Source organism: Cynocephalus volans, chromosome 4 (genome assembly GCF_027409185.1).
Source record: "Cynocephalus volans isolate mCynVol1 chromosome 4, mCynVol1.pri, whole genome shotgun sequence".
Classification (NCBI taxonomy): domain Eukaryota; kingdom Metazoa; phylum Chordata; class Mammalia; order Dermoptera; family Cynocephalidae; genus Cynocephalus; species Cynocephalus volans.
This window is the reverse complement of record NC_084463.1, coordinates 50635907-50661962: the sequence shown is the minus strand read 5'-3', so window position 1 is coordinate 50661962 and position 26056 is coordinate 50635907. Positions and strand designations below refer to the sequence as shown.

Below are 26056 nucleotides of genomic sequence, written 5' to 3'. Positions count from 1 at the left end.
CAAATCAGGCACATAACTGTTAATCTAAACAGCTGTGAACAATACTACTCTTTTTGTTCTATGCAGTGAAATGCAGTCTCTAAAAGAAAAATTTCCCCTTTTTGTTCCTACTTTTCATATCTTTGAATGTGACAACAGCATAGTTATGAGTACCAAGTGCTGTGTAACTGTTTTTGTAGTAATGGAATGCTGTGTGTGCCTTGCCACTGATAGAGGGGCAGCCTGGTGAATCCAACCTCTGTTGTGTAGCACATCAGGCCTAACTTCTCTGGGATTATTTCTTCCACTCAGTAACAGGGATAATAGGATCTGTCCCCCAGGGTTATTGTGAGGAGTAAATTAGATAAAGTGAGTTGGATATTACCTGGTACCTAATAAACAATGTATGTTCTGTAGCTATGATGGTATTTGTTGTTATAACTTATAAAACTTTCTCTGTAAGAATTTGTTAGTTGGCAATAACTGTTTGGGTACCCAAGAGTCATCTCTCACTTTATGGTGAAGTCTTGATTTGGTTTTGTTACCCACTTGTACAGAAGAGTCATTCAGGCATTGATCTTGGTTGAGTTCTTTATGATTAACTCAGGCTAATTTTTTCTTTAGTGGTCTTTTAGGGGTGAACATGCAACCCCAATATGTACAGTGTCCTACTAGAAGGATTTTGTGGTATGTCTGGGAAAGTCTCCTCAAAGGGAAAGAGACATAGAAAAGATGGTTCTTCTGCATCAGGACATTGATTTTTGTGGCATGCAGGTGTGGGGCCTGAGAGTGGCAGGACAGAATGCTGCAGAACCAGCATGAATTGAAGTGATGGGCCACTGAAATACCCAACTCAGCAGCTGCTCTGTTTTGGGACATTTATGCAGAGCATTAGGTTTTTTTGTTACATGAGAAAAAGCCACCAACGTATTGACTCAAAACAACATACATTTACTATCTCAAGTTCCTGTGAGTCAGGAGTCTGGGCACAGTTTAGCCAGATCCTGTGCTCGGAATCTGAGAATTCTGTAAGCAGGATGTTGGCAGGGCTGCATTCTTATCTGGAAAACTCTCACCTGGGCAATGCTCTGCTTCTGAGCTCATGCAGGTTTGGGCAGGATTTGTTTCCTTGAGGACATATGACCGAGGACCCCTTACTCACTGGCTTCTGACTGGAGGGTGCCCACATTTTTGTGCTTCTCTGTAGGCAGGGCACACAGAGCTGCTTGCTTCTTTAATATTAGTGAGGGAGAGCTTTACTCTAGTCTGCTAGGATAGTCCTTTAAAAAAAAAAAAGATGACCTGTAAAGGGATCTTAACCCTTGAGTTGGTGTTGTCAGCACCACGCTCTCCCAAGTGAACTAACAAGCCATCCCTATATAGGGACCCGAACCCACGGCCTTGGTGTTATCAGCACCACACACTCCCAAGTGAGCCACGGTCCGGTGACCACAAGTGTAACAACCCTGCACCTTGCCATATTCTGTTGATTAGAGCCTGACCACAGGTCTCATCCATACTCCAGGGTGGAGGATTACATGAGGGTGTGACTCAGGTCACATCAGGGTGTCAGCCACATGCACATTTTTATTTGGGGAGGAGGGGCAGTGAAGTTATGGGTTTTTCATCAAGCAGAAGGTATCTAAAATGACAGGTTAATTTTATAACATTGCATACTGCAATTGTGAGGTAGAATTACTACTTATCAGAAATTGCTTCAAGGATAGCTGTTAATACATCCTTGATAACTCCAAGCAATAGAAATGTTGTTTGTTATTCCATTGTTTGGAGGAAATGTGTTAGTATATTGATAAGCTTTCGTATAAATAGAACATTTTGTTTGAAACACAGCATGGTGTCTGGCTTTTCTGTTCTTTAAACTTGAATACAGATATCACTGACATTGAGTTGTTCATTAATACCTCCTCATAGTGTCATGACTAGATTTGGTGTATAGATGTGATCTAACTTTACCACCTTCTGACATCACTTTATTATTACTTATGACTAATGTACTCCTAACGTTCTGTTTATGTGCACAGGCTGCTGTAACAAAATGCCAGTCTGTATGATTTAAACAACAAAGATTTTTTCCCCACATTTCTGAAGCTGGAAAGTTCCAAATCCAAGTACTGACTGGTTTGTTTCTATTAAGGCCTTTCTGGATTGCAGACAGCTGCCTTCTCACTGTTTCCTCATGTGGCCTTTCACCATTGCTCAGCAGAGAGAGAGAGAGAGGGAGCAAGAAATCCCTGGTGTTTGTTTTGTAAGGACACAGCAGTCTTTAAGTATTCAGGCTTGCCTAATTACATCATTTATCCATGAGTACCTTTTTCAAGTATCTGTCTCCGAATACAGTTGCATTTGGGGTTGGGGCTTCAACATATGAGTTTTGGGAAGGCACATTCAGTTAACAGCCACTTAATTGAAATACAGTCTTCATTGTTTACCATGTTATAATTTGGAGTGGCTATTGTTTTTGTCCAACATTTCTTTCCACATTATCTTAGTATTAGGCCAGCTTTGTGACCACAGGGGCATCACGTGACACACATGTGACAGCCGTCATGCTGCATGTCCAGGCCTGCATGGTGAGTTTCATCCAGTGTGGGTAGTGGATCCTCCGTGCCCTCTGTACTCATGGTAGTCACAGACCTGTTTGTGTGTGGGCCTGGTGCTGCAAAGGTCTGTTTATGGGTGGAGAGATGCTGTGAGCCTAAGGTCCAGGCAGTCTGGACACCTCTGAGATCCTCACCATGTGCCTCTTGCTATGATTGCTACTGGACCCGGTGTATTTTCTATCTTTCGTGTCTCTTTTAAAATACTCTCGTGAAGTGGGTTACTACTATTTACAATTGTCCTAACTTGACCAAACTTAATCTGGCCTATGCCTTACCTATTTTTAATTTCACTGAACTATAGTTGTGCATAAATATAATGTCTAAAGTTATAGTAGATTTTCACTTTTTACTGTGGAGTAAATCTTTTTCATTACATTGATTCTTAGTTTTATTTTAAATCATGTCAACTTTCTTTCCACACTTACAAAGCCCTATCTGAATTTTGATTGAATTTGCACTGAACTTAGATATTACTGGGCATCCATTTGGGCTAGAACACTTCATCTAGGTGGGGTGGGCCATTCCTAGGAGACCAGGCTACAAATGCAGTGTTGGGGATACAATTCTATATTTAATAGATATGCAACATAACCACTGCCAATTTAGACAAGCCCAAGTACAAAATGGCACCGTCCACCTCCTCCCCTCCCCTCCCCTATTCTCTTTTACAAGAAGCCTCATGGTTTCAGAGAAAATGAAACTTGGTATTTCCGCATGTGCAGAACTCTCCATTCCCATGACCTAACTCAATCCCCACCCTGGAATTACATCACCTAGCTCTTGGCACCAACGTACCAATATAAGCTCCCACTCACTGCCCTATGTTAGCTGCTGTCCCCCATTTTCAGGGCCGTCCCAGTCTGTCCTCCATTTTGAATACAGCCTGGCAGATTTCTTTCTTTAATAAAGCTTGAACAGTACCCAGCATCTCAGCTCATTTTCTTTCATTACGGTGCCCAAACCCAGGAAGGGCCCTGGCTGGACCATCGGATGATCCCCTCTCTCTTGGGTTGATTAGCTCTTGGCTGCCCTTCCCAAACCTGCCAAAACTGGATGCCTCTGGGACTCTCACCGTTTCAGACCAATGCATCCAACACCAGTCTCAATTCAGGGTGAGTCAGTGGGTCTGTCCCACCTACTTCTACCAGTTCCCCCGACTACTCTCTATGGCTCTGGTCTCTATGAAGCCCAGGCGCCTGGCCAAAGGAACTCTTCTTGTGCCCCCCAGCTATTGGAGGGTGCTCCTCCAGCTGGTCAGTGGCTTTCCTCTCAAAAAGAAGGTGGACACCAAAGAGGACACCCTTTGCTGGCACTCTTGTACCAGGACTGGCTGACCTTTCTTACCCTCTACATAGGATCCTCTCGATCCAAACCTCCATGCTCTACACCCTTGGGCTGTCTCCTGGCCAATTTTTTGGTCTCCAGGGAGATGTTAAGCCTAAACATCTTGTTTTCTGCTGTACTCCACACTGCACGCCTCTGGGCCATCTCCTGGCCAATTTCTCCACCTCCAGGGAGACAATTAAACTTGAATGCCTTGTTACAATGGATCCCAGTGCCTACAAGATGGCACTCAATTTAGATACTCACTGAAACAGCAAAAGCTGTAGCGATTCCTGTATGTTCAAGCCTTCTCCTATCTCTGAATGCATTCTTCTGTCAAAATTGTCCTATGTCTCAAATTCTCCTACCTCATGCTCAACCTCCCCTTCCAGACTTGGATCAGTCTTCTGAGTCGTCAGCCCTCCACATTTCTCTCTCTTCCCTCTACCTGGTCTTGAGATGCTCATCCTCAGCCACCGAACACCTCTCCTCCCCCTTCATCAGGTAACAACCCCGCCTCAGCTCCAGCTTTTTATAACTCTTCCGTGAAGTGGCTGGTATGGAAGGAATTGTCCGAGTCCATGTACAGGGAGCAGGTCTGGATGGCGGCTCAGGTACATGCTCAAAATAATAGGTGGCCTGTGGGAACCATTGCTGTTCCTTGCACAGACCCCAATTAGAACTACCAGGCTGGCCACGGGGATCAGGATCTCCAGGATAACATGATCACACACTTGATTTATGGCCTCCAAAGGCTACTCACAAGTCAATTATGACAAGCTTAGAGGAATCACAGAGAGATCTACTGAAAATCCCAATGAGTTCCTAACCCACCTCTCTGAGGCTTTATGTGAATACACATGTATAGACCCAAACTCCCCTGCAGGCATGCTCCTCTTACACTCTCATTTCATTACCCAATCAGCCCCTGATATTTGGGGGGAAAATAAAGTATGAAAGAGATCAGGCCAAATGCCAGCTCCTGGCTAATGCCATCCATGGCTCACATACTCCAAAGCCAGCTTCCTTAAGCGGCAAGCCACCTGAGAACTTTGAATGCAGTCCACTGGGCCACTTGGCACAGGCCTGTCATAACCCTAGGCCCCCTCCTGGGGCCCTGTCCTCACTCCAAATGGCCAGGCCACTGGGGGATTGACTGTTCCACTCTCCAGAAAGGGAGTGGCCCAGTCCCTAACCCACAACCTTCAGCTCCACAGCCATCTCTACTGGAGCTTCTAGGCTTTGCCCAGGAGGAGGACTGATGATGCCCAGGGCCTGAGGCCCCCATGGAGATCACCACGCCTGAGCCCAGTGTAACTCACCTTGTCGCAGGTAAGCCAATCGCTTTTGTCATTGATATAGGGGCCATTTACTCTACCCTTCCTGAATATGCAGGACCAACAACCCCATCCTCTATCACAATAGTAGGGGTCATGGGATGAGAATACCACCCACAGATCACTTAAGCCCTCCCCTTCACCCTACATCACACCCAATTAACACACATTCTTAATAATGCATCAATGCCCAACCCCCCTTACTGGGACAGGACATTTCTTTTCAAATTCAAAGCTACTCTTACCCTAAACACTTTAACTCCCATCTCCAGCAGGAAGTACCTTCAGAAGAATGAGATCTCCACCCTTTTCCCCTTTTTCCTATACGTAAAAGGCAGGAATAATAGATCTGCAACATAACCAGCGCCATTTTAGACAAGCCTAAGTACAGAATGGTGCCATCCACTTCCTCTCCTCTCCTCCCCCATTCTCTTTTACAAGAAGCCTCATGGTTTTGTAGAAAATGAAACTTTTGGCATTTCTGCATGCACAGAACTCTCCATTCCCATGACCTAACTCAATCCCCACCCCGGAATTACATCACCCAGCTCTTGGCACCAACATACCAATATAAGTTCCCACTCACTGCCCTATGTTAGCCACTGTCCCCCATTTTCAGAGCAGCCCTGGGCTGTCCACTTTGAGTACAGCCTGGCAGATTTCTTTTTTTAATTAAGCTTGAATGGTACCTGACATCTCGGCTTACTTTCTTTCAATATTTTAATACATGTACTTATTGTAGAATAATCAAAACACTCACGTACCTATAATCTCACATCCTTATTTTTTTGTGGTGAAGACGTTTAAAATCAACATTTTTAGCAACTTTGAAGTATTCAGTACATTACTATGAATTGTGTTCACCATGCTATGCAATAAAGCACCAGAACTTACTCCTGCCTACCTGAAACTTTGTTCCCTTTGACCAACATGTGCTCTTTTTCCAACCCCTGCTGTCCCATGCCTCAGTCTCCGGTAACCTCCGTTCTACTCTCTGCTGTTAGACTGATGGGAGCTCCCTTATAGGTGACTTGATGCTTTTCTCTTGCTGCTTTTAAGATTCTCTCTCTGTTTTTGAGCTTTTGCCAATTTTACTGTAATGTGTCTCAGAGGACCTTTTTGGATTGAATCTGTTTTGGGATCTTTCAGCCTCCTGGATCTGAAGGTCCGTATCTCTCCCTATACCTGGGGAGTTTTCCACTATTGTTTCATTGAATATGTTTTTAATTCCTTTTCCTTTTTCCTTTCCTTCTGGAACATCTATGATTCAGATGTTTGTGCACTTTGGGTTGTCTGCTAGCTCTCTTAGATTTTCCTCATTTTTTAAATTCTTTTTTCGTCCACCTGGGTTATTTTGAGAAGACTGTCTTGAAGATCAGAAATTCTTTTTTCTGCTTGTTCTAGCCTGCCATTTGTTTTTTCTTTTATCAGATGAACACTTCAGCTCCATGAACTCAGCTAAACCCTTTTTTAGAACATTAATGTCTTTGTATGTTTTCTCCTTCAGACCCTGGATATTTTTCTCATTTTGTTGTGCTGAGTCTTCTTGTGTGTCATTGACTTTCACTAAGATTGTTGCTCAGAATTCCTTTTCAGTCATTTCAGGGGTTTCCTGTTCTATAGGATCTGGCATTTGAGAATTACTATATTCCTTTTTAGTGTCTTATTTTCTTTTCTTATTTTTTTTTAAACATAGTTTTAGTCTCTCACCTTGATTTCTGGTCATCTGATAGATCACTTGCTTCTTTTATTACTCTGGAGTCTGGAGTGGGCTTTGAGGAGAAAGACTGACTCTTCCTTTTCCAGGCTCCTCTGGTGACTCTCTTTGTATCATTGCACTTGAATATGTGGTGGGCCCACCTGCATGAGGATCATGGCTGCGCTGTGGTGGCAAGCGGTCCTTGTGGTGGCTGCTGTTGTGGTCCACATCTGTGGAAGTGGTTTGTGGCCTCTCTGTCTCTGTGGCAAAACTCCTCCTGCCTTCTGCATGGGCCGGAGTGGGGTTGTTTGGGCCTGGGTATTTCCCTGCTATGGCCCTCCTTGTCATGGCACCTGTGCTTTTCCTGCCTCCTGCATGGGTGGAGGTGGAGTTCTTCCCTTCATCTTGAGTGTGGTGGTTATTTATTTGTTTTACAAGTTTTAGCATACACATCTAGAACCCTGATTTGGAGGCCTTGTCTAGCCAGGGGTCCCAGGATTTTCCTTCAGACATACGACATCCACCCAGTTAATATTCACAGGTGCTGTTCTGCTGTCTTTGTGTGCACATCTGCAGGGACCCTCAATGATTAATCTATCACCCATGGAAAGAGTGAATCATTTACCAGCTGCTGGAGTGTCCTGCATCATCTGTGCAGATCTTCGAATACCTGTAGGTCACAGATGCTGTGTGCAGCCACCTGGGCCTCCCATAGCAGAGGAGGATACGAAACTGTGGTAAAAGGGTTAAGAATATTTTTTAATTTTACTTACACAAAAGTTTTCTGATTTATCATGTTTGATGCCTCTATAATTACCATTTGTATGTATGTGCGTGCATAATATGTAAAAGTTATTTGATTAGTTCTGTGTTGCTGATTTCTTAACTTATTTCTATTACTCTTCTCAGTGTTGAAATCTGCTCTGAATATTATTCTAGGACATATTAACTGGGATTAAACCCTGGCTCTACCATTTACTGGATATTTGACAAAATATTCTCATAAAAAAAGCAAGATTTATGTATTTGCTCTGATAGGTTATTTATGTGGATTTATGCATTAATGTACTTTTTAAAACTGCTAGAATGACATCCTGTGTATAGTCAATGTTCAGAAAGAAGTGGTGTTGCTATTCTTAATGTTATATTGAAGCCTGTATGTCACAGACAGTCCATTCAGTTCAAAGTCATCCAGGAATCCTTTCCTCAGTACTCTACCTCTGTGCTACTCAAAAGTGTGGCATTTGGACCAAAGGCATTGGCATCACTTGAACTTGTTAGAAATGCTGACACTCAGGACCAACCCAAGACACCTTTAGATCAGAATTTGCATTCTAATAAGATTTCCAGTTCATTGTTGCACACATTAAATTTTGAGAAGTATGCTTCTTACTCACCATGACTGTTTTTTTTCTAAGAAATATACATGACTTATCCTAAATGATATAAATATGGAACTCCAAAATGTATATTCCTATACTGATGCTTTAATTTTATATTTTATATCCCATAAAAGCATAGTGTCTACACTGGTTATGTAAATCTTATGTCATTCTTTTTGCACAGAGTTAGGAAATACATTAGAGAATATTACGATGTTGACAAGTATCTTATTGGATAATTCAGGTCACTTATATGAGTCAGGACATGTTTTCCTAACTCTGTAATTTTATCTTGGGTCAAATGAAGAACTCTGCCCATGGTCACAGGGTCATTGTGCTATTTATTTATTTATTTATTTTTATTTCAGGGACTGTCAGCATTCAGAGATGGGGCCGTAGAATTTTCTCCAGAGGAATGGGAATGCTTGGTCCCTGCTCAGTGGAATTTGTGTAGAGATGTGATGTTAGAGATCTACAGAAACCTGGTCTCCCTGGGTGAGGATAACTCCCCTCTAGAATTCCCAATCCACACCAAGGTTTTTATTTCCTTTCTATGTAGAAGTTCTCTTGAAAGATTGCGCTTTGCATATGTGTGTTTAAGATTTCTGTTTTCAAGAAAAAAAAAGGTGGGGTTTGTTGGTGGTAAAGAAAATCTTCATGATGTTTTATCTTGATGTTAGTCTTCCCTTTCTTGAGGTGATCTTTATCCTTCACTCTAATTTAGTAACAATTCTAGAAATTCAGTGGCATAAAATATTGTTGCCCACACCTTATAATACATTTCCCCCTTTTGTATTTGATTCGGTAGTAATTGGAAGTGGAGATCAAGATTCGCAAATTTGTAATGCTTTCAAAATATTCTAATGGGTGTGCCAGGAAAGTATTTTGGGATATCGTTTTGTACAGTCTTCCAGAGTGTTCTCTGTTCTCCACTGAGCACAGAATTAGATGGATTAAAAAAATCTCATCGAGTCATGTGACTTTTTCTGATAAAACAGGCCTTCCTGTCTTTAAGCTGGACCAGGCCATCTTTTTGAAACAGAGAAAAGAATACAGGAATATGCAGAGAGAATGACCATCGCCAACCTAGGTAGGTGAGCGTACGTGAGCAGATAACATAGGTCAGGACAGGTCCAAAGGTCAAAGAAGAAACCAGACCTTAAAGTGGGAATTGGGAAGATCTGCTCCAGTGAAAATAATTTTGGGGGAGCCTAGGTTTTTTTCTCTTGTTCTCACAGAGGTACATCTTCTATTTAGTGCTCTTACAGTTTTCTGATCAGTTTTCTTCCCCTTCAGTTACCTTTTTTCAAATTAATAGTGAGAGCTAAAGCTTTCTTTATGGTCTCACGATCTGACTACTCTTCCATTGATTATGCAGACCTGGGTTAATCTGGGCATTTGTCTGAGGACCTCTATGTTAAGTCATTTTAAGTTTTTTTTGTTTGTTTCATGTCAGAAGTGTGTGACAGGTGTGGTGAAACATACTGGGGTTTAGTTCAAAAATCCTAGAAACAGTGTAGACAGATGTTACGTATTTCCAATCCCATGAAGTTTTCAAAGGCAATTATACAGAAATTTGGACTCAGTAATTTCATCTTAGCACAAAGCATCTCCTTAAATAGAGGAAAATCTAACCCTATATCTCACCTCTAAATTTTCTTTTTTTTCTAGCCTAAAATAAGATAGGAATTTAAACAAATTCTGCAACTCTGAAGTAGTGTAGTACATTTTTTACTATAGAGAATTCTTAACCTAGTGTCCATGGGAGCTTAGAACATTGGCTAGCATGTAGTAAAGTTCTGAGTGTTGCTTTACGTCTTATCAGTGTATAATTTGGTCTGATTTAGTATGAAGATTACTGAGAATGTGTCCTCTGTTTTTTCTTGCTTTTTTGCCCCTCTCCTCCATTTCTTCTTCACTTCCCCCCCCCTTTTTTTCATGACATGGATTTTTTGCAAATATAAATTGTATATATTAAAGGTGTACATTGTGATGAGTTGATATAAGTATACATTGTGTAATGATCAACATGTTAACTAACACAGTCATCATCTCACAGTTACCATATTTTTTTGTGGTGGAAACACAATGTGCTCTCTTAAAAAATTCCAAGTGTACAATAAATAGTTAACTATAGTCACAATGTTTACATTAGATCCCCCAAATTTATCTTGTAACTGAAAGGTTATAGCCTTTGATCAGCATCTTTCCATCTCACTACCCCTGGCTGTCAGCACCCACCATTGTGTTTTAACTCTACCTTTTTTTTCTTAGATTTTACATGTAACTTATATCAAAATATTTGTATTTTTTCTGTCTTATTTCAGGTACCGTAATGTCCTATTAGGTTCATCCATGATGTCACAAGTGGGAGGGTTGCCTTTTTCTTCGCGGCTGAATAATATGTACATGAAGGTACTTTAAAAAGTTAATGGCAAGAATCAAATTATCTTTTCATTTTATTTTTCCAAGCACTTCTTGAGGTATCCTCATATATACCACATATTACTTATCCATTCTTCTGTCAATGGACCTTTAGGTTGTTTTTATATCTTGGCTATTGTGAATAATGTGCTATGAACAAGGGGGTACAGAAATTTTTTTGACATACTAGTTTTATTTTCTTTGTGTCTATACCCAGGTGTGGAATTGAATGATTGCAAGGTAGTTCAATTTTTAATTTTTGGAGACACCTCCATATTGTTTTCATATTGACTGGATCAGTTTACATCCCTACCCATAGTGTAGGAGAGTTTCTTTTTTTCCCACACCCTCAACAACATTTGTTATCTTGACTTTTTGATAAAAGCTATCTTAAGGGTGTGAGGTGATATCTCACTGTGGTTTGATTTGCATTTCGCTGATGGTTAGTGATGCCAAGCAGCACCTTTTCATAAATCTGTTTGCTACTTTTACATCTTCTGTAGAGAAATATATATTTAGGTCCTTTACATATTTTTCAATTAGATTTACTACTTTTTTTTCTTGTTTTATTTTTTGCTTTTAAGTTTTGTTAGATCTTCATTACTTACCAGGTATATTTTCTCCCAGTCCATTGGTTTCCTTTTCATTTTGTTCTTTGTTTCCTTTGTTGTGCATAAATTGTTTAGCCTGGTAAACTCGTGTGTGTGTGTGTGTGTGTGTGTGTGTGTGTGTGTGTGTGTGTGTGTGTGTGTGTGTGTGTGTGTGTGTGTGTGTGTGTGTGTGTGTGTGTTGCTTCTTCTTTGCTCTTTTTGATTGTGCTTTTGGTGTCATAACCCCCAAACTTATTGCCACGGTCAATGTCATGGAGATTATTCTCTCTGGCTTCTTGGAGTTTTACAGTTTCTGGTGTTATACTAAAGTGTTTAACTCATTTTGAGATAATTGTTTTATGTGGTACAAGATAAGTGTTCAGTGTCTTTCCTTTGCTTGTGGATATCCACTTTTCCCAGAAATTTTTGTTGACGAGACTACACTTTGTTTTATATCTTGGTGGTTTGTCAAAGATTAGTTGATCTATACTCGTGGGTTTAATTGTGGTCTGTCCTGTTTCATTGGTCTTTGTGTCTGTTTTTATGCTGTTACCATCCTCTTCTGATTACCTTAGCTTTGTAATGTAGTTTGAAGTGAAGAAGTGTGACACCTCCAACTTAGTTGTTCTTTAAAATTGCATTGGCTATTTGGGGTCATTTGTGATCCCATACGAATTTAGAATTTTATTGCTGTTTTTCTGAAAATTGCCACTTGAATTTAGATGGATTCCTTTGGATCTGTAGATCAGTTTCTGTAGTATGAACATTTTATGGATTTTAGTTTTGCATTTCATAAACAAGGAATGTCTTTCCATTTATTTGGGTCTACTTTAATTACTTCTGTCATATTTTGCAGTTTTCACGGAACAGATTTTTCACCTCCTGTGTTAAATTTACTCAAACATTTTATAATTTTTGATGCTATTGTATATGGGATTGTTAATTTTTTTTCTTGGATAGTTCAATGTTAGTGTATAGAAATGCAACTGATTTTTATATGTTGGTTTTTGTGACCTGTTACTTTACTGAATGTTTATTAATTTTATGGTTTTGTTTGGTATAGTCTTTAAGGTTTTCCATATGTAAGATCACATCATCAGCAAGCAGAAACAATTTTTATTCCTTTTGTATTTGAATTTTGTTTGTTTGTTTGTTTGTTTGTTTCATACCTAATGGTTGTAGCTCTGTCTTCCAGTACTATGTTTATTGAAGTGATGAATGTGGGCATCCTTGTCCCGTTCCTGAGGGTAGAGGAAAAAATTTCAACATTTTCCCACTGAGTGTTATGTTACATAAGTGCTTATTATATATGGCCTCTGTGCTGAGATATATTTTTTTGTATGTGTATTGTTTAGAGATTTTATTATGAATGCACGTTAAATTCTGACAGATGTTTTTAATGCATTCTTTGAGAGAGTGGTATGATCTTTGTTTTTCATAATGAGATTGTGTTATACCATTTTTATTGATTTGCATAGGTTGAGCCATCCTTGCATCCCAGGGATAAATTCCACTTGATCATGTTAGAGGATCCTTTTCAGGACCTGTTGAATGTGATTTCTAGAATTTTGTTGAGGATACTTACTGGTATTTTCATCAGGAATATTGCCTCATAGTTTTTTTTTTCTTGTAATGTCCTTACCTGGCTTCAGTATTAGGGTAATGCTGTCCTCATCAAGTGAGTGTGGAAGTGTTCACTCCTTTTCAGTATTTTGGAAGAGTTTGGAAAGGATTAGTATTATTTTTTCTTTTGATTCTTGGTAGAATTTACCCCCACAAAGTCATCCATCCTTGAGCATTTCTTTGTTGAGAGATTTTTGATTATTGCTTCATCTTCTTACTAATTACTGGTCTGTTCAGATTTTCCAATTTTTTATGATTTAATTTTGGTAGGTTTTCCATTTTTAAAAATTTATCTATTTTTTCTCAGTTATCTTATATTTGGCATACAGTTGTTCATAGTGGTCCTTTATAATCCTTTGTATTTTTGTGGTATCACTAGTAATGTCTCCTCTTTAATTTATACTTTTTTGAGCTCTCTCTCTTTTCTTAACCTTGGTTAACCTAGCCAAATCTTGCCAATTTTGCCTTTAAAAAAACAAAAAAAAAACTCAATTCTTAGTTTGATGTTTTCTGTTCTCTTTTGAGTTTCTATTTTATCCCTTTACACTCTAACGTTCTTTCATTCACCATGCTAACAGTGGCATTATTTAATAGTTTATTTTCAAGTTTGTAGTAGTCCATTCCTTTTGCTTAAAAGAAAATACATAAAACTGGGTAATTTGTAAGAAAACAAAATTTATTGCTTACAGTTTTTGGAGGCTGGGAAGTCCAAAGTCCATGGAACACATCTAGTGAGGTTCTTCTTTGGTGATGGCTTTGTAGCCATGCAGGAGTCTCAACATGGAAGAAAATGGTGGAGCAGAGAGAGACTCTCACGTGCTCTCCTTTTCAAGCCCTCAGGACCATACTCCTGACCATTATTAATCCATTCTCTTCCACATGGTCCTACAGTCTAATCATCTCTTCAAGGCCCCACCTTTCAATTACCACAGTAGGATCTCCCACCCTCCACAGTTACAGTGGGGACCAAGTTTTCAACATTTGGAACTTTTGGGGATGCAGTTTAAGCTTCAGTGAGTTTGGGGTTGGACATTGAATCCACAGTATTCCACTCCTTGCCCCCCAAAACTCATGTTCTTTACCCATACAAATATATTTATTTCATCCCCAAAGTCTTCACTTGTTTCAGCTCAAAAGACCCAAGTTCAAAATCCCATCTGTGAAATCAGAATAAGTTATCTCCTTCCAAGATTCAGTTGTGGGACAAGCACAGGGTACATATACCTGTTCCAAAAAGGAGCCATAGGCCAAAAGAAAGGTATAGCAGGTCTCGATGGAGTTTGGATGTGTTGTCCCCTCCAACACTGGTGGCAATTTGATCCCCAATGTGGCAGTGTTGGAAAATGATTGAGTCGTGGGGGCAGATCCCTCATGAATGGATTAGTGCTCTCTTAGGTCGGGGGAGTAATGAGTGAGTTCTTGCTCTATTAGTTCCCTCTAGGGCTGGTTGTTCATAGGACTCTGGCACCTCCTTCCTGTTTCTTGCTTCCTCTCACTATGTGATCTGCTTTTACCTGCCAGCTGCCTGCTGCTTTCCGCCACAAGTAGGAGTCTGAGGCCCGTGCCAGATGTTATCCCAGAATCATAAGTCAAATAAATAAACCTCTTTTCCTTATGGATGACTGTCTTAGTATTCTGTTATAACAACACAAAGTGGACTGATACAGGTCCCAAACAAGTCAGAATCCCAGAAGAGTAGGCACTAAGTTTCAAGCTGGTGAATCCTCTACCTTGACTGCATGTTTGATGTCCTCTGTGTGCTGTGGTCTCCAGGTCCTCAGGCACCTCCACTCCTATGGTTTCCCTGGTCTAAAGGCCATGCTTCAGCTCTCTCAGGCTGGCTTTGCTCACTGGTAGCTTCACAGTTCTGGAGTCTCCATTGTGGTCCTGCTCCCACCCCTTCAGTAGGCATGGAGCTGATGGGATTTCACTTCTGCCACTCTAAGCTCACATTTCCACTCAGCATTGCTCTAGTGAAGGCTGACTGTGGTGAATTTGCCCTGTGACAGATCTCTTCCTGGGTCACCAGGCTTTTCTGTGTCCTTTGAAATCAGGGTGCCTCCACCTTGGGAGCCTCCACTGCTCTGGCATTCTGCCAGCCTGCATCATTAACAGTGCATGGATGCCTTCAAGGCTTCTGGCTTGTATTTTCCAAAGCTGTGGGTCCACCCGCACCTGGGACCAGTTTAGTCACAGCTGAAGTAGCCAAAGCAGCTGAGGTGCTGCTGTGGAGAGCAGCATCCTGAGGTGGCCCTGGCCAGTGAGCCTGCAGTGGGCACCTCAGGCCTGTTCCCCAAGACCATTCTGTCTCCTTAGGCCTTTGGGCCTGTAATGGAAAAGATAAACCCTGAAATCCCTTCAGGATCTTTTTTCCCTTCTCTTGCTAATACTTTTCTGTATTTCTCTCCTTAGCAAAAGGCCCCTGGGCTACACTCTTGCTTTTGTGGCTGGGCTGGAATTCTTCAAATTATTTGTGATATGCTTTCTTTTGAATTGTAAATTCTGGCTTTTCCTCATGCCTTTACTGCTATAACTCAGCATAGATATTTATAAGTAGCCATGTAGCTTCCTTGGAAATTTCTTCCATCAAGAACCCAGGATCAGCAACTTTAAGTTCCACATTCCATAAAACTTGTGGGCATGGACAGAATGCAGCCATGTTTCTTGCAAGTTCATAACAAGGGTGATCTTTGCCCTAGTTTCCAATAAGGTTCTTAGTTTGATTGAAACCTCCTTAGAATGGTCTTTACAGGACATATTTCCATAAGCACCATTTAACCAGTCTCTAAAATATTCCAAACTTTCCCTGGTTTTCTTGTCTTTTAAACTCACGCCGGCGTCTACACTTTTTCTAGCCTGCTCTTTCAGATTCTTCCAGTCTTTTGCCCATTACCCATTTCCAAAGCTGCTGCTTCCACATTTTCGAGTATCCCTTATAAGCAACACCCTACTCTTGGTACCAATGCTCTGTTGTTCTGTTTCTGTTACTTACAACAAAATACATGGAACCAGGTAATTTGTAAGAAAATAAAATTTACTGTTTATAGTTTTGGAGGCAGGGAAGTCCAAAGTCCATGGAACACCTCTAGTGAAGGTATTCTTTGGTGTTGGCTTTATAGCAATGTAGGGGTCTCACAGGGCAGAAAATGGCAGAGCAGAGAGAGAGACCCTCATGTGCTTTCCTTTTAAAGCTCTCAGAGCCACAGCCCTGACCACCATTATTAATCCATTCACTATGACATGGTTCTACAATCTAATCACCACTTCAAGGCCCCATCTTTGAATTACCATAATAGGATTTTCTACCCTCAGCAGTTACAGAGGGGGCCAAGTTTTCAACACCTGGAACTTTGGGGGACACACTTTAAGCTTCATTGAGTTTGGGTTGGGACATTGAATCCACTGCAAATTTCCTTGGGGGTTAAACTTAGATCATCTATTTCAGATCCTTTTTTATTAATGTAGTAATTATTCACTAGAAACTTTTTTCCTAAAAGTGCTTTTGCTTGATCTCATAAGTTTGTTTTTATTTTTGTTCATCTGAAGATAGCTTTTGATTTTTCCTTAATCAGTTGGCTTTTCAGAAGCATATTTGGAGTAGTTTTGATTTCCAGTTTTATGCCATTGTGGTATAAAAAAACACCTTGATATAAATGAATCCTTTTTAAATTTTTTAAGATTTGTTTTTTGTTTTATGTTGGTTTTTTCCCAGCATATCTCTCCTGTAGAATGTCTAAAGAATGTTTCATGTATGCTTGAGAAACATGTGTTCTGATACCTTTGGATAAAATGTTCTGTATACGTCTTTTATGCTCGTTTGGTCTATAGTGTTAATAGAATTGCACTGATTCCTTGGTTTTCTGTCTGAATGATCTATTGTTTTAATTCAGGTTTTGAAGTTTTCTATTATTACTATATTTCTGTCTATTTCTACAGTTCTATAAATATTTTCTTTATATATTTATAGTGTGTGTGAGTGTATATATATATATTTATTGCTATATTCTCTTGACAAATTTGCCACCTTGTTATCATGTAGTGATCTTGACTCTTGTGACGGATTTTTCCTGGAAGGCTATTTTCTCTAAGTATAACTACTCTTGTACTCCTTTAGTTATAATTTTTATGAAATTTTTTTCTATATCTCTTTTAGTGTCTGTGTGTTCTTATATCTAAAATGATTCTCTTGTAAGCTCTGTACTGTTGGATTTCATGCTTTATAATCAATTAAGCCACTCTCTCATTTTCTGCTGCTTTAACAGTACCACAGACTGGGGAACTTACAAAGAGTAAAAGTTTTTTCTGACTCATGATTCAAGAGGCTGGAAAGATCAAGAGCACAATGCTGACATGCTGAAAGGGCCTTCTTGCTACATCATTACATCACAGAAGGCATGAGGGGTGACAGGGGGCACGAGAAAGAGAGAGCTCACTCTTATTACAGGTGCATTCTTTCAGTAACTAACCCACATCTGTAATAATGACATTAATCCATTGATGAAGGCAAAACATTTATGATCTAGTCACCTCTTTAATGACCCATCTCTTAATACGTCACAATGGCAATTAAATTTCAACATGAGTTTTTTTTTAATTATAAGAGGTTGTGGAGCAGTTGAGGGGGAGGAGGAGAGAGGGAAAGAGAGGGAAATAGGGTGGGAGGAGGAGACAGGAGAGTGTACGTGGTTGAGGCCCGTGGTACCCTCCTCATTCCAGCAGGGGATACCAGGCGCTTCCCGTGGTGACTTTGTCATTGCTGGGCTGGATGCAGATGTCAAGGGGGTTTGGTTCAAGCCGTTGGCCCGTACCATCAACCTGAGTTTTGAAGGGACATTCAAACCATAGCTTCCTTCCCTTGCTCTACAAAACTTGTGTTCTTACATACAAAATTTATTCTGTCACAGTAACCCTAACGTCTTAGCTTGCTTTTTAGCATCAATTAAAAAGTTTAAAGTCCTGAGTCTCATCTAAATCAGACACGTGTGACACTTTAAGCATGATTCATCCTGAGGCAAATTTTCTTGAATTGTGGGCCTGGGAAATCAAAACAAGTTATGTATTTCCAAAATACAATGGTGATCCAGACATTGGAAATTTTATGAAGTTTTAAAGAAGGAAATAGGCAAGAATAAAGGAGTAATGGGCTCCATATAAGTTTTAAATCCAACGGGGAAATCTTAAATCTTAATCCTCCAGAATAATCTTCCTTGACTCCATGTTTTGCTTTCTGGGCACATTGATGCATTTTGTGCACCTGCAGAATGAACACCACCAAGGCTTATGCTTGTACCTTCTAGATTGGTGGCCTGAGTCACACCTAGGGCTAATTGAGCCATGGATAAGGTGACTACAAAACACTCGCAAGATTCATGGGGCAGAGACCTGAGGCAGCCCTGGGCCATGAGCCCTTCCTATCCTAAAGGCCCTATCTTTCTGAGCCTGTGATGGGAGAGGCAGCCTCAAATATCTCTGAAATGCCTTCAGGGTCTTCATTCCATTGTCCTGATGCATAGCACCTGGCTTCCTTCTGTTCATGGTACTTTGTTTAGCAAACCTTCTCTTGGCCACACAGTTGGTTTGTTCTCCTGAAGATGCCTTTATACTCTTTACTTGGTCAGACTGCAAATTTTCCAAATTTTTTTGCTCTGCTTACTTTTTAGTTATAAATTTTATCTTTAGATAATTTTTCTCCTTTTGCATCTTACCGTATGCAATTAAAAGGAGCACACATCTTCTTCAATATTTTGCTCAGAAATGTATTCTGTCAGATATTCTAGTTCCTTGCTCTTAAATTGTGCCTTCCCTGTGGTATTTCCCAGTGATACCATGGAAGTTTTCCAAGCTCAGTTCCCTGTATGAAGGATAGTGGGGTGGCAAACATTGGGAGTGTCTTGCTTGGCTTTTGCCATGTGAGATTAATAGTGATGTCAGTAGTCTCTGAGCAGTCTTGTTTCTGGTGCAGGTGACATCAAACTCACCAAACATGGCAATGTACTGCTCCATGAAATGGTGAACTGATGCTGTTAGCTTTAATAAAACTTAATAAACATTAATTAAGAACTTAGTACAACTTCTATATCTTTAAGCCATGGCTGTCAGGTCAATATTGCAGTCTTGAGATATGCTTTTTTGATTAAAAACTGTTTTTTGGCTGTTTTCAAATCTTTGTATAGGTGAAGTAGTAGCTTAGGGACACTTATGAATTAATAATGTTTTCTATAGACACAACATTATATTCTTTGTAGTCATGGAAAAATAAAAAATACTTTGCAGTCTTAGTGAAGGTATTCATCTTTGAGATTGGAGGATTTAATCTTATTTTGGAAATGTCACTGCATTCTAAAAAGTTCAAACCTCATACTTCTGAATATTTAAATTTTGGACTTGACATTTACTAAGTATTGATAATACCAAACTGGCAAACTTGTTTTAAAAAAATATAAAGTAATTAAAATAAATAAATAAATTGTGCCCTCCACAAGTTCTAGGACATGGACATGATCCTGCCACATCCTTACAACTATATAAAAATGATGGTCTTTTTTCCAGTTTCCAATAATACCTTGTTCCCCAGTTCTAAGAACTCATCAGAATGGCCTGTACTGTCTACATTTCTGCCAACATTCTGATCACAACCACTTAAGTCGTCTCTAAGAAGTTGCGGACTTTCCCTACATTTCTTTTTCTGAGCCCTCACCATAATTTCCCTTAATTCTTTGTTTATGGCAATCTAAGCTTTTTCCAGCCTGCTTCTCTAAATTCTTCCAGCCTCTACCTTAAGGGGTGAATGGGTTGTCTTCATGTGGGGAGGGGAGGGATTAGAGTGGGGACTTTGGCTCCCAGTTTCTTTGCTAGTGCAGTTTGCAGGTCCTGCTGTTGATACTGTAAGTTTTTCTAAGGCCATGGGGTTCTAATTCCCTTGGGGTCAGTTCTGTGCAGCTCAAGGCAGTGGTTCTCTTTAGTATTTACTTGTGAAATGTACCTGATGGATTTATACTTCTGTTAACAAGACACATCTTACCTTTTTTATGCACCTATTCTGTGATACAAAGTGACTTCCGATTGACTGTTGAAGAGCAAAGACTGAATGTGTTTTTTACAGGCTGGCTTCCTGTTATCCTTGAGTCCCTGCAGCGTGGCACATGTCTGAGAGGCTCTTATGTCTGATGGACTCAGAGGTCCATTAGGAGAGTTTTCCTTAAATGGGGTCTCCCTTTTTCATTTCTTTCTTAAATGGTGGGTCCCTTAAAATGGAAATCTAACATTGGCCTCTGTGTGGTTAGTATCAAACGATGTATATTGATTCCATTATAAAGGTTGTATGATCATCAGTGGAAACATCTTAATCAGGAAAGAGGAGGTCAAAGAGCACGGTCTGAATTGAGCTCACCTCTTCTCGGTGCACACACTTGCCTGTGATACAGTCTTCATTGCCTTGGCCTCAGTTTACTTTTGTTAGTAATTTAGAGGGTAAGTTCTATGAAGTTGAATAGGTAATTGTACATATTTTAATAAGAATTCCGTAGCCTTGACTATGAAACATAATGAGTAGGTGATTATCTTGTGTGTAATTTGTAAAGTAGATATTTCTCTCAGTACCAAACTTAGTTGCTGTTGTTTTGTTTTCCATTTGCTAATGGAGATATTTAAGTGGTATTTAGTATACATTTATTAAAAAAGCAGTTTTTTTTCCAACATGAAGGTAGCTTTAGTGTGTTTATGTTGTCAAGATAAAAATTTAAGCTATATGCAAAAAACAAAGCAAAAACACCAGAAGGGGCACTGTCCGCACATCCCACATTACCACGTGCTGGTGAGCACGGATGTGTGCACATGGCAGGGTGTGTACAAATGTGGCTACCATGAGGGCTGATTTGCCCTTTTCACTCACATGTTGTCAAACTCTCTTCATGGCAGTGAGTGGAGGGATTTCATTTTAATGTTGCTCTTAAAGTTTAAAAATTACTCTTAAAAACTCCTAAATTTACTCCTAAAAACTTCTGAGAACTTGAGAGCTTTTTATTTATTTGGGTTATATTTGTTGATATTCACCCCATTTAACATTGAAAGTGAGACAAAGTTTTTATTTATTCATTTTTAAATACCTTTATTTAAAATAATAATTGTTTGCATGATAACCTAAATAACATTTTATGGACACTGTGTCCCCAAACTAAAACAATTTAATGAGAAAGGTGGCATTCTTTTAAAAGTTTTTACATATCTCTTTGTCTTAACTGACAGCAGTTGGATTCTCAGATCTGCTGCCACATTCAAGCTAATACCACCATCATTTAGCTTCTGGAAAACTCTGTTATATACACCTGAGGGGGTAACAGAGGCACATAAAATTCTAGTGTTGTGAAAATAGCTTTGATCCTGGGGACCTCCTGAAAAGGCGGGGCCCACTGGACCACCCTTGACCACCGTTTGAGAACCTTTGCTCTCCGTGATGATTACACTCGTTTTATTGTTGTTAAAGGAGAGTTTGTGGAACTGCACATCTTTAAATAAGTATGCTTCAGTTATTTACTTCAAGCAGATTTTTGAGTATTACAAGTTGAGCATTAACATTTATAATGGTTATAAAGTTATGTATCCTAATACTTATAGTTGTTTTTAAGTAACAACATTTTGGGAGGCTATTTTTTTTCTTTAGTTTTTAAGAAATTCACTTCTGGCAGCTTAACATTTTGATGAGTTGGGGGATCTGAAGGGAAAATCTAGAGGTTGTTGTAGAACACTCTTGTGGAAAAAAGTGTTTAAAGTTTCTTCTGATACCTGAAGTGTGGATATGTACCGCTGCTATGCACATATCCAAGGAATTTTCAAACTAGTAGAAATTGCAGATTACAAAGGCTCTCCAGGTGTGTTCCACAGACCCCTGGGAGTCCCCCAAACCCTTTCTGGGCCTGAGAGGTCAAAACTAGGTGTACAGCAGCAGCTGGGCACTGTGAGCTGACATGTGCACTGTGATGCAGAGGCGGATCAGAGCGCAGGTGCATTGTGCTCTTCCCCACCATGCACTGGGTGGTTAAAATATGCCGGTTTCCCTTCTGGGCGTTTTTGATGAAGCAGTAAATATTAATTTTAGTAAGTCTCAACCCTCAGATAGACGTCTTTTCACCTGTCCCTGTGATGAAGGGACAAGTATACAGGACATCTGCTGTATCCGGGATGGCATTTCCAGGAAGGCTCTGGTGGGACTGGCTGAGTCCTGAGCTTCTCAGGTACATCTCAGGGAAGCCAGCCCTCCTGGGCATGACAGCAGACAGACGGCACTTTCCCAACTCTATTTGATAAGTCTTTTCCCCAAAATGAATGACGTGAGTCTCAAGGAAAGCAATGGACAGTATTTGCTACTAATGATACAGTTCAAGCTTTCATGCAAAAATTAGAGTTCTGGAAAATTTGTATCTGCCATCATGACTTTGATGATGTCTTCCCAGTAAATAAGACTTCTGAGGATGTTGGAAGTGACATTAACAAACGTGTTTTTTTAATACCATCTGATGGAGTTTGTATGTGTTGTTCCCTCCAAAACTCGTGGAATTTTGATCCCCAATGTGGCAATGTTGGAAACTGATTGAGTCGTGGGGGTGGATCCCTCATGAATGGATTTGTGCTCTCTCTGGGGGAGGGGGGATAAATGAGTGAGTTCTCTCTCTGGTAGGTGCCAGTTGTTTAAAATACCCTGGCACCTCCTCTCTCTCGCTTCTCTCTCTCTTGCTTCCTCTCTCACCATGTGATCTGCTTGTACCCGCCAGCTGCCTGCAGCATTTCTGCCATGAGTAGAAGCAGTCTGAAGGCCCATGCCAAACACAGCTGTCCCAGAATCGTAAGCCAAATAAACCTCTCCTTTATAAATTACCCAATCTCAGGTAATTCTGTTATAAGCAACACAAAACAGACTAATACATCATCTAATGAAATGTGTTGACATTTGGTGTCTCTGCCCAAAACTTGATGAACCATTGTTTCCAGATGACCGACACACGAGTAAAAGATATGTTTAAAGTGCAAAACAGTGGGTTTTAGTTTAGGAAAGCGTGAAAAGTTCATTCATATGGTTTCAGTTTCCATGTTGCGGCAAACTTTTATGAAACTACTACTTGTTAAGATTTGGTATAGTATCAAAGAACATCCATAATTATGTGAAAATATTGTAAAATGCTCCTCCATTCTTAATGACATCTGTATGAGGCAGGGTTTTCTCTCATTTTTTCACCCACAGAATATGTGGACTGACTGCAGAAGGAGACTGGAAGTCCCACTGTCCTTTATTAAGACAGAGATTTGCAAAAATATAAAACAATGCCACTGTGGCTCTAATTATTTTAGAGATAACGTTACTTTTTTATTTAAAAAGTGTGCATGTATAATGGGTTTATTTTTTAATATTTAAAATTTAGGAAATATCAATGAATATATGAGAGTGATTTAACAGTTCATGGAAAAATAGAATTAAAAGGTAATGGTAATCTTTCCATCAGCTTTTTGAAGACCCCTTAAACAAAGCTCTTTGTGGTCCTCAACTTTTAAGAGTATAAAGGAGCCCTGAGAAAAAGTTTGAGAGCTGAAGTGTGAAGATCAGCCACATGTCCTTGCTTGAATTGTCACTTTTCAGCCTTTTTGTTTCAGGCTTTGTTGTTAACAGACCTATTAAGAAAGGTTGGCATATGTATACATAATACTTATATATACATATACATATTACACATGCACAAATATATATTTATTTTTTAACCCAAGATTTCGTAGCGTTATCCTGACTTCTTGAGTTAGTAGGAAATGGAGTTTTTAGCTGAGATAAAATGTGTGCTTAGAAAAATAACTTATAAGTTCAGTACATTCAGTGTTACCCTACAGTTTACTTTCCGAGTTTCAGAGATGCCCACTTTTCTCTTCCTTTCTGGAATAAAATTTTTTTTATTAATATGTGTTTGACCACATTACCCGTGTAATGTGCTGGGTACTTTGCAAAGTAATGTAGTAATTCTGAGTTGTGTTGGATATTTAACAATTTTTAAAAAAAATTTTGACTTGATATTCATGTTTTTATTTCTCAAGCTAAGTGAAATTTCATATTAGATTTTTTTGTGTTGAAGAAATTATGAAAAATCAATTTTGCATGTTTAAAATGGTCTATGCTATTCTAAGTATGTCCTTTATGTCATTGTACTTAACTGAAATAACTACATTTTTTTCTGACTTATTATTCAGAACTCAAATCAAATCCAGAAACATGTTTATTTTTCAGATTAACTAATAAATTGAATTTTTTAAAATGGTTTTTCATTCCTGAGAACATATCAATTTCTTTGCTTTTATAAATGTTCAGTATTGTGAAATATAAAAGTGTATTTCCAAATAGTTTCTGAATTCTTAAAACAATCATTTTAAGGGTAGGTTTACTTCATTGAAGAGATTATGTGACCATGATGATGTCATTGGGCTAGTTGGTGAACTCTGAAGTCTAAATGGTCACTGTCTCTTTAAAAGGATGAGGCGGAATGTTTGCCTCTCTGTTCCGAGGTCACCTGGGAGACCACAGTTAGAGGGGCAGCTCGAGCAGGTGAGAAGGTAGGAGGTGGTAAGCACTGCTCAGGAGGGTGGGCTCTCGGGCAGATGTGCTAGAAAAAGTAGAAATTTAGGTCCTAGCTGGAAATAAAGGCCTGTCGAGTGAATGTTTAGGATGTGGTTATTGAGAGGATCTACAAGGAGAAATGTTTTTTAAGTACACTTAGGTGAACTGTGGAATGTTGGTGTTCAGTAATCATGAACACTAGTCTTCTAAAAATTTTCTTAGGTTTTTAATTAAAATGATGATATAGTGACAATATTGAGAATTTTTGAATAATTAAATTCATATATAATTTTGTTCACCCTTTTCACATTTTGTTCACGTTTCTCTGCTGTGCGTTGGGTTTTATTGAGCTGGGTTTATCCCAAGACCAGGCTCATACCCGGGAAGAAGCTGATGCTGGATGGCTGATCTCTGAGCCCTCATCTTCTGCACCTCTGCCAGCCTCCCCTGGGGGAGTCCAAGACTGGCCTCTCCTTCCTGGGCTGTCCTAGAACCTTCGCTCAGAGTGTAGTGATAATATATGCTTTTCTGTGTATAAGTCCTTAAAGGAGAGGGTGTTGTATGCTTTTTTGTTTTCTAACTCCCTGGGTGTCTTGTGGGTGACATAATGTACACTCAAATATACGATCACTCAAATTTTGGTGCCTTTTTATTTTAAAACTACTGATATGTGGTTTTAGTTACAGGTATTTAAGAGCTGTAATTTTTTGTTTTTTTGTTTTGTCTCTAGATATTTGAGTTGTTGAAAACATGAATCCTGTTACTTGTGAACAGTGACTGACAACAGTGATGTGAGGCCCGGTTGTCTACTTGGACCAGAAGATTTCATCGGCCAGGTTTTTTGTTGTATTTCTGATTCCAGGAGAAAAATTGTCCAAGTTTTCAGTGTTGGGCAGGTAAAGTATCAATAGTGTTAAACAGTGGCAATTAAATTTTAACTTAATAAGTTTGTATTTAGCATTTCTAAAGTGGCAATATGTGTAAATAAACTGATTTAATGTACCATTCATGTTTATTTGAAATATTCTAAACTTTAGCCTGAAATTTTTAGTTGTGTTTAATTATTTGAGAGTATTAGATTCAGGTGCTAACACCGAAGTCAAGGGTTTGGATCCCCTTATTGGCCAGCCACCCAAAAAGCAAAAACAAACAAACGAATATTTGATTCACAGTGTTCCTTTATTCTTCCTGCAGGAAGCCATCCCCACGGAGGCAGGTTGCAGTGGTGGGGGGACTGCATCCACATGCCTCGTTGGTGAAGGCCCCTCAGGCTGTGTGTTTAGTAGAAATTCAAAGTGTTGTTTGAAAATTGAAACTTGACCCACTTTCAAGATGTCTATCAAATTTGCTGCAAATTTGATGATTTGTGGAAGCAGAAAATTTTTTTTTCAAAAAAGTAAAATTTATAGAGAGAATGAGGAAGCAATTATGATTTAGTATATGATTATATTGTAATTATAAGTTAATACTGTAATATAACAACTGCTCTGC

General features: G+C 39.4%; 1 protein-coding gene across 1 annotated transcript in view; it reads left to right on the top strand.

Moving 5' to 3' along the window:
* Nucleotides 1-26056, top strand: part of LOC134376775 (death-inducer obliterator 1-like) — a 130137-nt gene that overhangs the window by 72094 nt on the left and 31987 nt on the right. Inside the window, exon 6 of the mRNA XM_063095301.1 lies at nucleotides 25296-25461. The gene's annotated coding sequence lies outside the window, so the exon portion shown is untranslated. The remainder of the gene's footprint in view (nucleotides 1-25295; nucleotides 25462-26056) is intronic.